Here is a 17240-nt window from a genome sequence, read left to right on the forward strand (position 1 = left end):
TGTTTAATCAATAGTGTGGAAGGTTGTTAATTCTATTTCTTTTGTTTGTGCAAGTGAAATAAGTTATTTAAAGGCAACAGGTTTGCAGTAAACAAATTTGTTTCCATGCAGAGGCAAATGAGAAGTGTTCATTGCAGCAGCTCTTCACAGAGGATAGTTTTTTGGGGGTTGGCTTTTTTTTTGGGGGGGGTGTGGTTTGGATTTGGGGGGGGGGGGGTTTAACTGGGAATCTCAAAGAAATCTAAACATAGATAGTGTAGATCTGAATGAAAAAATGCATTCCTTGACAAGCTGCAAATAATATTTTAAAAAAAGGCAATTTAAATCTGTGAAATGTAGACTAGCTGATCTAGTGAAACCTGGTTCATAAAAAAGGGATGAAAACCAGCATGGAGTTCCATTAGGAACAGTAATGCATCTTTAGCTGGGGAAGAACAGAATAGAAAAAAAAAATAACTGCAAATGCATTATAGTAGTAGTATTGTTGGGTTGTTTATAACCCAGGTCTATTGGATTGTTTACTTCAGAACCTGCAAAGATTAGTGCTTTGTACAAAAGCACTAGTGGCTTCCTCCTGAGATAACTTGTTGCCTGACCATAGTTTCTGTTGGCCTGGATTCTCCATCCTGACACTCCCTTCTGGGGGCCAGGCAGCCTTGTGCTGCTCTCTTTTCCTTCCTCATGTTCTCTGCAAATTGCACTTCTGAATTCCAGACTACTAGGTTCAAATGCTGTGTCACAGGTTAGCAGGATAAAGGGTCTGTTTGTTCCTTTTTTATTTGGAAAAGCAGAATTAAGAAAATAATTTTATTAAAATGGCAAAAATAAGTGTCCCTTTCCCAGGCAAGGCAAAGTAATGACAGCAAATTGGAATCAACAACAGGAGCTGGAAAAGAATCTTTTCCTTGTTTGGCTATTCTTCTCACATGTGAGTGCTTTCTGTAAAGAAACATTGCTGGTTTTTTCAATTTTTAAATTTTTTTTCCCATTCCTAGGGAATCTGGTTTAGACAGAGGGGTACTGCTCTCTGCATTATAACATCAGGACTCAGTAGCTTACAGTTCAGAATGTTCATGTGCTATAAGATACTGATAGAGAAAACCCTACATAAATCCTCTCCTGTACTTGGTGAGACTTATTAATAGCTTCCTTTCAAATCCAGCTTCAGTAATGGGCCACACAAGAAAGGTGATCTCTGTGATTGTTGTGTAGTAGACACTAGATGAGCTCATTTAAAAAAAAAAAAATTAAAAATGAAGCATTATTTTGAGGCAATCATTGCTCATACTTGCTTTTTCTTGAGGAGTAGTAGGTTAAGTCATCAGCTATATAGTCTTTCAGCTTTATATTATTTCAGTTTGTTTTTTAAAAAAAAATCTCTGACCAGAAGAACAAGGGATAACTCAGTGTCTGCAAAAATTATCTGGACGTGCACACTGGCATATAGCCTACAGAAACCTGTGACCAAAATATAATAAATAGCAGATATTTCTAATTTTTACTGGGGTTTGGGTGGGGGATGGGGAGAAGGGTCTAGATAGAGTACTTATACATCACGCTCCTAACATTTAACAACTTTACTATGACTTGGTATTCAGGCTGTTGGCAACACTTGTTCTTCAGGTTTTTCAATGAACACTTCTTCCCTGTTGGGTATCCCATACCCCACTCCTCCAGCTTTGTTAACTCTGTTGTGTCTTACCGTTGTTGCTGCTTTTCACTTACATAGTTTCTTTCAGCCTTGAACTAGCTGAGAAATGTGACAATATGAATATTTACTTGTGGCATGAAATAGTGGTATGCCAACATTTTTTACTGTACTGGCTGCAGAGATAAGAACAAGGGTACATGCTGAGTAAACAGTCTCATTTTTGAAAGGTAACATCTGAAAAGGAAGAGCAAAGCACTGGGATCCTCTGTTCAGTTGTTAGCCATCCTTAGAGCGAATGCTGCATCCTGTAGCTAAATCTCAGGCTTAAATACATTTGAGAAGTCACAGTTGGTGGGATTGTTATCTAGGGCTTGTCCATAGAGCAGCATTATACGTTGATCTTCAAGAAGATCATATTAGCATCAGTGACGTAACTATTTTGATTGATAAATGGCCACACAACAGATGTGGCACAGATTTACAGATAACAAATGGGAACAGAGCAGAGCTTGCCCAGAGAAGAACCTAAGAGTTCTTCCCAAGGACACTTTTTTGTCATATGTTTTTACGACTGTAGGTGTAGTAAATAAGCCATTTCTGATCCTTTTCTGCTAACTCATTTTATTAATAATGACTTCTCCTTTGAATTGCATTGGAAATAGCCCACAACTTATAATAAATGTTTTAAAATAATTATGACACATTAGAAAGGGCCTGTTGTTTTTTCAAACAAAATTATTCCCCTTCCTCTTTTCTATTTCAATAGTACGTAATCAAAAGAGAAGACAGGAAAGTTAGATTTAACTATACTGTTAGGATTACTACTGACCCAATTTCCTAAAAGACTCATCACATAATGCGAAAATATCTGGGAAGTCTATTTTATGTTTAGTATAGCTTCTGTCATTCTTAAAAGATAAGTAAGCCATACCTGATAATATTTTACTTAAAATGCAGGTAAGTTTATCCCACTTCTGAAGTTCTGTTTCCACTTAGCATAGTCTGCAAAGCTAGGAAAAAAAGAAATAGGATTAAAAAAAAAAGTTACTTAGCTGACAGAAATGAAGACGACTTCTGTAGTGGATCAGGTCACCATTGCTTTGAGCCATTGATAGGAACTGGTGTTTTCAAAGATAATGTAAATTAGTCCTCCTCCATCTTCAGAAATCGGTATAATGTGGGTCAGGTGCAGATTTCTTCTGCCTGTTTGCTCACAAACCTACAAAGAGAGGGGCAGTGGCTTGAGTAAGTCTGTAAAAGCAGTGTTCTGTTGGCCAGAACACCTCACATGATACTATGCATTCCTCCAGATAAGTGTACCTGATATGTCAGTTACTTCTGACTACTAAAGTCAACATCACCTGTGCTTTTTGGAGATATGCAGCTATGGTGAAAGTGCTGCTACAAGTTTTAAAATCAATTTCTACTCTGCTGATGAAGAAGTATATGCCTCAGGAAAGCAGTTTTGGTGTCAAAAAGCTAGGTAAGTACAGAACAGTTCCTCTTCAACATAAGTACAACCTTCTTATGTATTACTGTGTATTAAATTCTTAGTAAAATAAGTGGTAATTAAATGTTAATATTCCAAATGTTAATTGGCTTACAAATTTAGGTCTGGCAAACAATTTGGAAGTGACAAGGCAGAATACACCTAAAGAAGCCTGAGCACTGAATTTAGAAAGAGACTATCGCATCCCAGGCTTCACTATGGCATGGTAAGGCTTACCTGTGTAGGTACTCTTTCTGTTCTTATTTGCTGTCCCCAAGAGGGTACAAAGGAACAGAATTCCAACATTTTATTTTGAAGTCCCTTTTGTAAATATAGCTAATCAATTCTTAGCATTAATGATAGATACATAAATATACTGTGAATGTACATATTGTTTCATATTAACTCCATTCTCAATATCGTACCAAACAATTTTGCAACTGTGTAGGAAAAAGCAAGATGAAGGTAGAACTCCTGCAGGTCTTCCTTCTGCAGAAGTACGCTTCAACAGCTGGTGCTGTTGAAGGATAGGATTACATAGGATTTGAACAACTGTAAACAAAGACAGACTAGAGAGGCTGTTAAAGCCTTATCCACAACAGCAACTCAGTTTAGCACCAATTTTATGATCTGTCTGCCACTGTCTAAGCTTTCAGAAGACCAGAAGGTGCAAGATTTTTAGATTGAAAAGCTGAGTAACTACAATGCTTGGAGAGTCTGGAAATTTCACAGTCAGGGGGAAGTATAATTCTTAATCCTTCTAGAAATCTTGTCCCAAAAATAATTTGAATTGAATACAGCTATCAGGTCCCCTAACTTGGGAATAGGGTCTTATCTCCTTCCCCCTCCAAAGATCTCTGAGCTACCATCATCTTGTCAGCTTTGTTCCCAGTCTTAGATAAAGCACCTGCGCATAAGCAATGACTGAAGAGTTTAAGTCACACAGATTTGAAACAAACAGAACAGGACCTGTGTATTAGTCTTTGTCCACTGCTGCCACGTGGATTTGACCTGGGAAATACACACCTCTGCTGGTGAGTGGTGGAAGGCTGCTGAGGAGGTTGGTGACGAACACAGGCAGGAACTTGGGCCCTCTGATGCTAGACAGTAGGTAAGTATAATTTCAGGCCCCGAATGTGTGTCCCAATACATCTAAATCCCTTTGTGTATATAACTTTATTCAGCAGCCTGCAGACACAATCAGTTGCACATCAACATCCACTCAAATGATTTTTCAGATGTTTGCTTCTCTATGATTTGAAGCATCTGCAGTCTACTAGTACAATATGAAAATCAAGTCTCATTTTAAAGTTGAAATATTATAAACCCTCTCATCTTTTTCCTAGTCAGAGAAAACAGTTAAATGCATTTCTTAAGCAATATTTTAGGAAGTTACATTCATGCACATGCCCTAGTTCATTTCATTAAGTATCTTAATATTATGGCTTAGAATCACTAGCAATAGGGAAAAAAGAAGTTACAATAAAGGCATTTCAGTTGGTTATTACAACATGTTTTGTTTTGTTTGTTTTTTTTTTAAATAAAGCCAACTTAGCACAACCTATAAATAGTACTTCACATGTTGAAATGCAGACAAATTATGGGCTTTGGCTTATGTATACTTCTCCTTAAAAAGGATGGGATGAACAAGGAAAAAGAGAGGATGAACAACTTTGTGAGCACCACAGTCACTCATTTGGGATAATATTTTACCCAATATCAATTTAACAGGAACCCAGACTAGTATCCTTAATACCTTAGCTCCCACTTCAGTCTTTCTTGGGGCTATCCATTTGTGCGTGTTTACTCTTGAATGCTTTGGCCTTATATGCTATAACATCAACCTGGGGTCTACTCCTCTTTGGCTTGCCACTAAAATGAGCTTCGCTCATCCACTCTATGAAGTGGGAGAGATCAAAAACACTCCAGCCTTTATTCACTGAAAGGATAAAACAGGAGCAGCTGCAAGTGGGTAATTCTTATAACTAACAATTACTGCCTTTATTTAAATATCCACACTGATACTGAAATACAAAGCCCAGGTTATCCAAATGAAACCAAGAGGGAGCTGACCCTTTAGGGATGGTACTTAAAAGGGAAGTACCAAAAGAAATAATTGCATAAAAGTTTGGTTTATAAGCCTTGCTACAGACTGATATTTCAGTCCTCTGCGAGTCCCATCCTTTCAAATGATATTTATGTTGGCACTTAATTGTCCTTTCCCACTCAGCCTCCCTAGGGTTGTTGGGAAGTGATGTTATTTGGGAGGGTTTATTTCTTAAAATATCTTCCTCTATAACAAAGCTTGTAACATAAGGGAAGCCAAGAAAACTAATATAGTTGGAAGAGAAAGCAGGGTAGGGGAAGTCTACAGACAGTACTTGTGTACACAGTGCCTGTGGTAAGTAAGTGGGGACACTTTTCCCTTTGAGAGGTTTCGTGGCTTTGAGAAGGTTAAGTAAGTGGAATACCTCTCTGTTATGGTACTGTGGAAAAAAAAAAAAGTAGAACTCTGTTCTAATGCACCCTTCTCAACACTAGGTGCTTTGCACTCAAAGAGCAAGTACAAACAAGTTAGAAAAAGATCATTTTGGCTATACACATTACACAGGCAGGAGAATATTAGACTAAACATAACTCTACCCCATGGAAACCACTAAATAAGTGTTTCCTTCAAGGGGAAATGTATTCAACTTGCTACTTTGAGCACTAGGTCTTCTCTCAAATAAAATATTTTTTCATTTGCATCCAGAATAAAAATGAAAGAAAATAAAGTTGGGAGGTTTCTCCATCAAAACATTGCCAGTGACATCACTACTCTGTCATTTTTCAATAGAATTATTGTCATTATGGTCTTTGCAAGCATGGAGAACAAATTCATGAGAAGACCATCTGTTACTGTGTAGTACTGCACCTGCTTAGCTGTCTTCTGCTGTACAATATAAGAAATTAAATGTCATCATTGGTATTGCAACTGACACAGTAAAAACAGCAGAAAGAGTCTGAAATCAAAGTTTGTACCTAAGCTTCAATCTACACGTAAAACACAAAGTTTTCTTTTGGAAATTGATGGGAAATAGTATTTCCCTCAGCTAGAGGCCTCAGACCTTGCTCTAAAGGTTTGGTGACCTGTGGCTTCTTTCATTGTATTGCTACAGAGTCAATGGCAATAATTTCATTTCTTTTGAAGTATTGTGGTGTTAAAAAATAGCATTTATATGGAAGAAAAACATGAAGCGGTAATATTATTGAACACCTGCCATACCACAGCATATGATGCAAGATGTGAATCTCAGGATAGCTGGCTGACTTAGAAGGTGCTCTCATCATCTGTGGCTTCCCTCCACCCCAAACTTTATTACAGATGGCTGAAGAGAATCACTTCAGTCAGAAAGACATACAGTGAGAAAGGGCTGATCCTTGTCAAGCTTAGAACCTCCTGCACCACAGTAGCCTGCCCCATGACAAGTAAAGAATAAGTGATCATGCACATTGGAAAATAATGAGACTATGGGAAGAGAATGACTTTCCTGAGGGAGTATGCAAAAACAGTAAAAACATCTATAATCTCTTAGAAATCAATACCATCATAAATTAGGCATATGCTACATGTACAGTTGTTTTTAATTTACCTTTTAGCAACCCAGCACAAAAATAATGTTAAGATGTGATGTATAAGAGAATGGAATTTCACCATAGGCATTTGTTTTCTAATATTGAGATACAGATACATAATGATTCTCATTAGAATACACATAACTGTTTCATATGCTAGCAGATAGATTAAAAAAATGCACCTACTTACTGATATATTGTTTACAAGTGTTACTTATTTCCGTCTCTCACTATCTCACACAGAAAAATACCTTCCCACTATGTGAACATGTGTCAGAGAAGATTATCAATATTTCATTACTATTGTGAAATATTGCATTCAAATATATTACGCTTTAACAAAAATAATCATAGAATCATGGAATGGTTTGGGTTGGAAAGGACCTTAAAGATCATCTAGTTCCAACCCCCCCCCCCCTTTTTCCTGTTCTTTCCTTGGCCATTTCCTATCTCATTTGTTGGTTTTGGCTACAAATTCAAACCCTGAACTTCCACTTTGCAGCATATAATAGAACAGATTTTTGGTGACAAAAGCCTGAGCACCCAAACTGAAATTGCAAACTGCATTTGGTCACCAGTATGTGACTGTGAAGCCTTTGTTGTAGAGCTGGCTAAAGCTACCATGCCCAAGGAAGGATGTCAGTTTAGTGTCTTCCTTCTCAGTCCTCCTTGCTGGCAGAAAAGAAGGCAAGGTTTGCTACCAACAACCATAGGGGCTTACACTTAAACAGCAACCACTGGCCAGGCAGGCGTGAGCAGGCAAGTAACAATGATTTTCAGGGCTTGAAAGAGAGACTGAAGTGTGGCACAGGAAGAGTATTCAGTGCCAGACACATCTAGGCAGGGAAGATAGATGGAAACAGATCAAACAAAGCCTCATACCTCACCCACACAACGAGCTTTTGCTTAGATCCTTATGATTTTGAATTACTGGATTCTTACTCAAGTCTTTGAATTCACAGTTAATTTTCTGAAAGGCTGAGTTCGTTCCATGGGAAGTCATACTTTTCCAGGAGGTATAGGCATCGGCTAGAACAGACCAGTTCACTGCTCCCGAGGCACTAAGAACGCACTGGGTTAAAGCAACCACGTGCACATACAAATCCCAAGATCCATTTCCCTCATCACTGACAAAATACTGGAAAAAAAAAAAAAAAAAGGCAATACTGAGAAAGACATCTGGAAAAAAAAAAAGATACTGAAAAAGGTTTAGTGTCTAACAGCACAAACGTTAAGCTGTTTCCCCGATGTGAAAGATCTTGGAGAGAAGGGTACATGAAGCTGCATCTACCACGTCTTACAGAGTGTCTTAAACATTGTGCCCCTTAGTATAAGCACAGGAGGAAGAACAAGCATCCCATTCAATACACACAAGACCTATTGCCATATGCATTTTCTAAAACCTAGAATGGCAAGTTAGAAAATCCATTTAGATTTTATCTGGTGCTTCTGAAAGTCTTCACATCAGCTCTCAGTTGAGATTCTGCACTCACTTGTGGCTCCAGCCAAAATGAACATTTGCAAAAGCATTGATTTTGATATAATTTCTTCCCTATTAAGAAATCAGTCAAACGAGACAACTAACACAATCTACTGCGTGTTGACGAGACTCTCACAACAAATTTTTGAACCCTGTTAAGCTGTAATTTCAGATGACAATAAAGTAATTCTGGGAACCCAATGAAGTGCATTGCTGATATACTGATACAGGACAGGAGTGTAACAGTCCCTTGCTCCATAACCACAAAGGGCCTTTACACCATGAATGGAAAACAGTCACAGTACCCTTTGATATCGTTCCAATAAAGCCTCACCACATTCAAAGCCTCATAAATTCTGTTACTTGAAAAGCAACAGAACATACTCACATTGCTTTCAGTAGAGGAGGTGCTGGAAAGAGCTTTCTTGTTTCAAGAACTTTTGTAGAAGGAGTTATAAAAACAATGGTAAATCTTTCCCTTAACATCCATTAAATATCAGAGTAGAAAACACTATTATCTGATTTGTGTCCATGCAATGGCATTGCCTTTCCAGCAAAGACCATGAAAGGAGCAAATTGGTAGGGAAACAAAAACACAACAGCAACAAAAAAACCAAACAAACAAAAAAATCACTCTTGTGAACAGCTCTGAATGCAGACACAAGCAAGAATTGAGGTTTCATCTCCTAGATTTAGTGAAATGGGAAATCAAAGCTGTTGTAGAGATTTGATATTGAATAAAATACAATATGGAAGGCAAGAGATGGTTTCCTTTAACATACTGCTCACATCTTTTTCCCCACTCTAGCAGAGAATTTAGTTCTCAGTCACCGTACTAGATTCCTTTTTTCATTTACGTATCTGAGAAACTGGTATCTCTCTGCTACTACCTGAAAGTCTGTTGTTACCTGCAGATAACAGGTAGTGTATTACAATTTTGGTTTCCACCGTCTTTTATATTTACTGAAAAAGCTGCTACATCTTGTGGGGTCTGGAAAACTTGTGAAAATAGCAACAACCCCCCTAACTACTGAAAATAACATTTGAAAAACAACAACCAAAAAACTTCACAAACCTAGAAGCATTTTAATTTCCTTACATAATTTTACTGGTATATCTTTTGATACAGCCAATGCACAAAGCTGCTTCAATGGTACATATAATAGGATCTGAATATTAATATTCCTATCATTTATTAGATGACTGTTTCTAACCACCACTTTTAGAGGCTTTTACAGCTAGATGCATGGCATGAAAATCAATTCAGAAAATGTCTTTTGCAGCTTTAAATATCAAACACATTGCTAGGGAGACAGATTCACCATCTGAATCAGCAAGCAAAAGAAACAGTTATAACACAGCACTGATAGCAGAAACATCTTCAAGAAACCATAAACAGAAATTATTATTTTCTCTACAACATTCACTCCTTTCTTTTCTGGACAGCCAGATTCCCAGACTTGGGAGTTTGCTGGCATACCATCCCTACACCCAAGGCAGATTGAAAGCTTTCATTCAAAAATAAATTAGTGCATGGCAACACACATCAGCTTTTGCTAATGAACTGTATAAATCAAGGCTCATTTATAATTAGAAATAACTTTCTAACATCACAGACGTTATCTATACTTGATACATTTGTGCACATGCACAGGTACACAAGACAAAATGAAGCAATTTTTAGTTTTGGAATAAACACCAAGAAGTCTATTCCCATAATTTATTTGGTAAAACATGTTATAAAATAGTAGCCACTTAATTCTTTTCTGAAGAAAACTGAAACTTTTCTGACATTTAACTATACATTCACTCAGCATGAGTTGGGAAAATATTTAATGCTTTATTGTGTGCAGGCAATCTATACAGAATTATATAGTAACATATCACACCTATAGCTGAGCATATCACCTACAGCTCAACAGCAGCACTTCCATGATCGGAATATCTGTTTACAACCTACTGCTCATCTAATTTCTATCACTGGAAATCTGAGACAAGCCTTTAACAATCACATAAAACAGAAACAAAAAAGCGCAAAAAAGGAAGGGAGCTTAATCCAGCTTTTCTTGCTGTTTGGGATGACTTGACTTGATTGCATTATTCACAAGTTGCACAATAATGTTTGTAAGATAGCAAAGACTTTAAAAAGCCATTTGAGTTTTCTGATCCTGACCACCATTTGGGGCTACAGTGTACCAGAGACACAGACAGAATACAACACTCCACTTACGACATGGAATTTCACCTGATTGATAGCACCCTGTCTGCTAACTTCATGCTCATCTGAGGTACAAATCACTTTTTGGGCCTGCCCTACTCTTTGGTTTTGCATAACTTACATGCCCCTGAAAAGCTTATTTTATACAGTGGGCCTTTATGTAGCTTTGTGTAAGGTTCCAAGGACGTGGTTGTATGTTTTTTTTCTTTTCTTTTTAAATTTAGCCTGGTCAGGTTAATCTTTAAAGTTTATTTTGTTCCAAAGAGTCTGTAAGGATGAATGTTTGATTACAATGTTTGAAAGCTCTTACCCATTTCCTTATTTGCACGGGGGGGGGGGGGGGGGGGGGGGAATAATTAATGAGACCTTCCCTGTAATGAGATTATTTTGAAGAGTTGCATACATTGCTGTAACAGTGGCGTAAGTCAAACCATACACCAAATGTTTCACAATTTTTAGTTTCCTTTGCTAAGCATAAAGATCATCTTTGAGTATAATACCTTATTCTGTTTGGAGTTCAAAACACTTTTCTAAGATGTTAAGCCACTTCCCACAACTTCACTCTCAGGAAGTTTGAATTGGCTGCTTTTCCAAAGAGGTTTGAAGGATGACAGTGTTCCCAGATTTGTAAACTCAAAATGAACTTGTATTCATGTTTCAGATCAAATGAAGGGCTTGACTTTTATATTTTATTTTTTAATCACTGCTGTAGCACTTTGGAATCCAAATATCCAGTTCTTACTTTTTTCCTTTTCCTTTGTAAGCACTCACTCTCATATTTTGCCTAGCATGTCTGCCAGAACCATTAGCTTCAGACTTTTCACATCAAAAATAGGCAAACACAGATATTGCATTTCTAAATCAGAGGCCAGGGGAGAACTCAGAAAGGCTCCATAACAAAAGAAATATTAATGATATAGCTGATACAGTGTGGTCTCTCCAAACACCTGAACAGATCCACTGAAACATGTCTCATTTATTTTTCTTTTTAGGTGATGCTTATTATATATTTAAGCCTTAAACATTTAGAGTTGAATTGTATACTAAATAGTGGTAATAACAGCACTAGCAGCAGCAGCAATGTACTTTTCTTAGCCCTGGAGGAAAACAAATGAAACCAAAGCAACCAACCAAAAGAAAGAAAGAAAGAAAAAAATAATACCCCAACCCACTCATCCCAAGGACTTCTAGAGCAATATCAGTTCAAAAGTAAATTTTGGAGTACAGCCACTCATAAATGTAACACAAAACAATTTTTACAAGTACCCTATGCAAACGGTGAGCAAAAAGAAACTAATAATACAGAAGAAAACCACATTTGATGAGTAACTGAAAGTCTTGGGTCCAAATTCTAGCACAGCCCTACGAATCACTACTCACGCTGTAGATTTGAGAGTGGTGGTCTCAGGCCCAACCAAGGACAGACTATTACCATCTGCATGTGGGGTTTTTTTGAGGATACCATTAACATTTGCCTCCAAGCTTTAAACTGTGCTCATCACCGTCATATCAAATGCATATCAGGCTATTTCCAGGAAGACCTCTTTTCAGTAGTCATTCAGGAAAAAATAGGAGTCTGCTGATAGTAAACAAGGGTCAGACCCTGTAGATACACGGGCTTGTCATGATTGCATTACGTTAGTTTACTCTTTTGCAAGAGTGGGGAGTTCTGAATTTCACCCTCCTTTTGGATCTTTTCCTCTCCTACTCATGGGTGTTTTCACATTCTGAAACAAAAGTCAGTACGACCCAACTGTCAGATGCAGATTTAAGAGAACACAGGATTTCCATTCAGTCACTGGATAGGATTCCTTAAAATAGAGGGTGGAAAAATGTTCAGAATGAAAAAAGCACATGGAGCCAATGCTGCTGCTACCAATTGTCAGCTGGTGTACACAGCTCGTTGCTCTGTTGGAGGCAGCATAACAAACTCCTCTCAGCGACTGGAAGGATGAGCAGCTAAGCTGAATATATTGGTTTTGCCTTCATGCCTCACGTGAACCAGACACTACCCTGACACAGCCAAAGACTGGGTCCTTCTGAAACATATTTAGCTTTAGCAAAATAATTACAGCATATAGCAACAAATGTCTATACCTAGAAATCAGATGGAAAGCCTTTCAGAAGCTTGAAATGTCTCCCAAATTACCACATTATTGAAAGAACTGTAGGGGATAATGTTTTACACATTTTCTGTGTTTATTCATTTGAAGGGTTGGATGTTCGGGTTCTTTAAAAAAAAATGCTTTAGAAGAAATGAAAAGGAAACCTAAGAAGTCTTCAAAGAAACACTGCTACTACCAAACATAAAACAGCACTATAAAACAGTCACAGTCACATCATTTAAAAATTGTTTTTCACGTAACTGAGCTGCACTACAATAAATATTCTGGACAGTAGATGTCCCAATTGTAATTTGGCAATACCCTTTGGCTGCACCAACCTCGTTAAATAAAGTAAGTGTCAGACAGTTATTGAGTAAAATCAGCCTTATAAGGCAAAGACAATACTTCAAATTTGAGATGTGCAATAAGCAACAAACATATACTGTTAGATTTTGCTTTTGAGATAAACATAATAAATGTGATTCTGCTAAAATTTTCACAGTTTTTTTGATTAAAATAATATTTATGAGGTTTGTATGGCTTAATGACATGAACAGTTAAAACAATCCCTGAACTGTGTTAATGTGATTTTCCTAGTCAGGGAATTTATCAATAAAACTAGTGAATTCATTAACAAGATAAAAATAATGATACAATTAGGGAGATCAAAGATAACCTCCATCGCTGATCAGTATTTGAAAGGCAAATCCATTATATTATGTAAACACAAAGGTCAGATAAGCCTTTTTTAGATAAACAATAAGCCAAAAGTGCTCTAAGAAACTGAGAGCTTATAAATTTGAGATTATATAAATGGATTCAAATTGTTTCCATGTATGTCCAGTCAATTAATCCTACCCTCCAGACTCAAGCTTTTTTGGCCAAATAAATGGAAACAGTACTTTTATTTACTCAATTGTAAGGGAGAAAAAGGTAGAGCAGGAGCAAATACTACAGAGTCCAAAATATAAATAGCTTTAGGTTTTAGAAAATATAAACCAGGCAACTGAGTATTTCTGAATAGCAAACACAAGGACTGGTTTTAGACAGATGTATGCAATAGGCCTTAAAATAACTGACAGCTTTACTTTGTAGTTCTACTTCACTGTTTTTCCAAGCTATTTTGGAAACTTTTGAAATCTATCTTCTCTCTATAGCAAATTTCAGTCATGAGGAAAAAACAAGGAAAAAAACCACTACTTATTCCACCACTGCATAAGTCTTTTCAGTAAAAAGAAATGAGCTGCAGCATATTCAGAGGATCAACTTATGATTGCCTAAAATTATCAAACATAGCCAAGAGAATTTAAGTGGGTTAAAAATGTCATGGAAATAGACAATTGCTCAAAGTTTGAGAACTTCTTGCTCCTGGAAAATGCCAGAAACGCCAAAACAGCTTACACAGGTCAGAAACAAAAATTCAATGAATTTATTCTCAATACAGAAACAATATAACAGAGGAAGAATCAGATTTCATGTCTGACAGATCCCAGAAATACAGGGAAACAAAGGTATTTCAATACAGACCATCAAGTTATATTTTAATTGATTTCTTATTTAAATATTTCAGAGTTGGTACTAGATTTCAGACAAAGATTTGGGGGTGAGGAAAATAGCGAGAGCAAGACGTGTTGTACAGTTACCTGAACCGACTGCTCAGAACAGATTCACGTCTAAGTAGTTGTCTCCAGCTACTAATATAACTTCAGTTCAGAGTTCACACCAAACACGCGGTTGTTAACATATGTTAAATGAAAAAAAATTCTGCTCTGTACCGTTGAATTCTTTGACTACATCCATCCACACAAATACCTGTAAGTGTTGTTAACTAAAGCAGAGCATGGTCTGTAAGAGGAATTACTGTTATTAGATCTGAGCAAGGTCACTAGAATCTTTTGTTTTGAATCCAGCCTGAATGAAACCATACAAGGGGGACATGTTATGATGTCTGTTTTGAATACCTACAGATCCTGGGTGTTAATTCAGAAGACATCTCAAGAAAGTAGCAAAATGTAGGGTACAGCCTTTGGACCATACATGCTTTGCTTGTCAGGTTATACTCAGTATTTGAAGCTGGTAAACCTCAGCAGCAGAAATGAACAGATTCAGAGGGCCTGGGAGTAGTGGAAGAAAAGAGAAATACGCTACTATGAGCTTTTCCCTTATTGTCCCTTCCAGTCATGTCCTCACAGCTAAACAATTCCCTCTTTCAGTAAGTCACATGACAGACGTGAGCTGTTAAACCCAATTTTAACTATTTTTGTTTCTTTTCCAGTACATTCTGATCAGTGGCATGAACCACAAATAGTGCCCAGCAGTTGGCAGGTGGCCGATGCCTGAATACCACAGTTTTCATCTCCTTTCAGTATCCTTGACTCATGCATCCTGTCTGAGCTAACGTAGGTTTCCTGATTGCAGTGTGTCTGCACCCTTGGACTCGCAACAAGGGCCTGAGCCATCCCAGCAAGCCCACTCTTCCTCTCTAGACTTCAACTTCACTGTGCTTTTAGTGACTGTCTCTCAAAGCCACTTTGTTATGCCAATTCACATCTGGAATGTCAGGATTTACACTGGTATAGCAGTCCACTGATTTTCCTCTAATTTTAAAATAAATCTAGAGCATCACATAAAAATCTCATTCAGTTCTGACTTTATTTGACATCTAAGAAGAAAGTGAGCTACCACCACCACTTACACTCATCATACTACTATTAATACACTATCACATTTTCACACTTGAACGAAACACCCCCAAAACAGATCTGAACCAGAATAGACTATTCCTTGTTTGTAAGGTACTTCTATCTTTATTTCCCTAATAGTCTGAAATTCTCCTCTCCAAATTGCAGTCATGTTCTAGATACCGTAGCAGTGATTTTGCATTGCTTAAGACCAGCTATATTTCTACAAGTACGAAGATGAAGTGCAATGAGGGGTAGTCCAAGGTGCTGACCTTTGAAAGTAAAGGGGGGGGGGGGGGGGGGGGGAGAAGATTAATTTTTAGGTCCGATTCAGGAATATCAGCCAGGAACAGAAAGAACAGAGTTGCCAGGCAGCAATTTTCATGAGCAAGTACCCTAGCTATGATAGTATAAAGAGTTGCAGTTCTGTTGCAAACTCATTAATAGCATTACTAGGTATGCAAAAGAGTTGTCTTTTTCTCCCCTTTTAAGCCACACAGTTAATACAAAACTCAAATTAGCATCACTGCCATTATTCCTACATTCCACAGCAACAGGTCAAGTAAAAATACATGACAGAGTTGGACAAATGCTTTATTAAATGACCAGTTTCAAACTTTAGTTGTGCTCACTTCCATGTTCAGTTATTTACCATAGAGCCCTTTTTCCTTACCATTAAGCCCACTATTTCCTTAGCATCAAAAATACCTCTCCCCAGATCTTATGACAAGGCGATATTTTTATCTCGGTGTTACAGCAGGAGGAACCAAGACACAAGGTCCATACAGGAAGTCTGTGGCCCAGCCAAGACTCCAGGTCTCCTGAGACTCAGTCCAACACTTTGACCACACAGTCAAGCACTTTCTCTTCTGTAGTCTTTTGATCTTTTCTTTCCATCATGAATGACTAAGCTATAAGGAATCTTTGTCTAAAGAGCAGGCTTAAAGAACAAACACACACTTAAGATTATTTACAAAAACTAATCAAACAACCTTTTTAAGCAAGACTTGAGTCTTACCCAGTTCTGACTAGGTATTCAAAGGGTGCAAGCTTATATGGAACTATAGACACCTAATGTTGTAAACATGTTCAAAAGTTTTAACAAATGTGAACTTAGGGCCAATGAACCATGCTCAAACAGCCCACAAGGAAACATACCATAGCCAGCTTTAGTTTTCAAAAGATCAATGCATGTACATTATTTGTGCAATGAGGCAACGTACAAGACCAGAAGTCCAGTGTTGTCCAAATTAAAATTTATCTGCTTAAATAATGGACTGGTCATCTAAGCAATAATTACCTCAATAATTAAGTGGGTAGAGGACAGTGTCTCATCTTAAACCACAAAGGCAAGGGAAGAAATAGTTAGAGTATGCAGCTGCTGCATACTCTAATACTTTGAGTAGGAAATTTACTTCACTTGAGGCAACAGATACAGGTTTGGTTGGTCAGTTAGTTGTTTGTTTTCTTAAAAAAAATCAAGAATAATGCTATTATCCCAAGGTGGTGTCCACCCAAAAGAAACAAACTCAAAAGACGAGGAACCTGAAGGGTAAATGCAAAGGCAGGAAATAGTGAAGCAGGAAAAAGGATTCAAATGTCAGAGATCATGTTTAGTAAGGCATAAATTATACCTTATGACATCATAAACTTCTGTACCCCCTGGTTGGGAAAGAAAAGTTGCCATATTTTCCTTCTTCTGTTGGCTATTTTTGCCAATTACTCACTGTGTTTATTCTACCTATAAATGGGCTGTGAAGGCATTAGCCACTCTACCACCAGGCAGAATGGTCATATACAGAGCAGAGCTCTGCTGCAGAGTTCTGGTTGAACAAGACTTTCTCTCCCTGCACCAAAGAAATCCAGTAGTAATGCTACTGTTGAGACATTTACCAGTACCAGTCATCTTGTAGGGATGCTGTGATAACCATGATATGTAGCGCTTCCTCAGTTCTGTTTCTAAGCACTGGGCACTCTCCTTTATTTGTGAAACAGTAAAAT

At 37.6% G+C, this 17240-nt stretch overlaps 1 long non-coding RNA gene across 2 annotated transcripts; it reads left to right on the plus strand.

Annotated features, from left to right (window-relative positions):
- The first annotated feature begins 276 nt into the window (after positions 1-276).
- LOC142601730 (uncharacterized) lies at positions 277-15521 on the plus strand. 2 transcript variants are annotated; one of them, XR_012835306.1, is made up of 3 exons: positions 277-3366; positions 6505-6678; positions 14834-15521. It is a non-coding gene; the product is annotated as an uncharacterized LOC142601730 (long non-coding RNA). The 2 variants fall into 2 exon arrangements; XR_012835307.1 differs by having other exon boundaries at positions 277-3134; positions 3264-6678.
- The last annotated feature ends 1719 nt before the right edge of the window (positions 15522-17240 follow it).

This window comes from Balearica regulorum, chromosome 4, assembly GCF_011004875.1.
Source record: "Balearica regulorum gibbericeps isolate bBalReg1 chromosome 4, bBalReg1.pri, whole genome shotgun sequence".
Lineage (NCBI taxonomy): Eukaryota > Metazoa > Chordata > Aves > Gruiformes > Gruidae > Balearica > Balearica regulorum.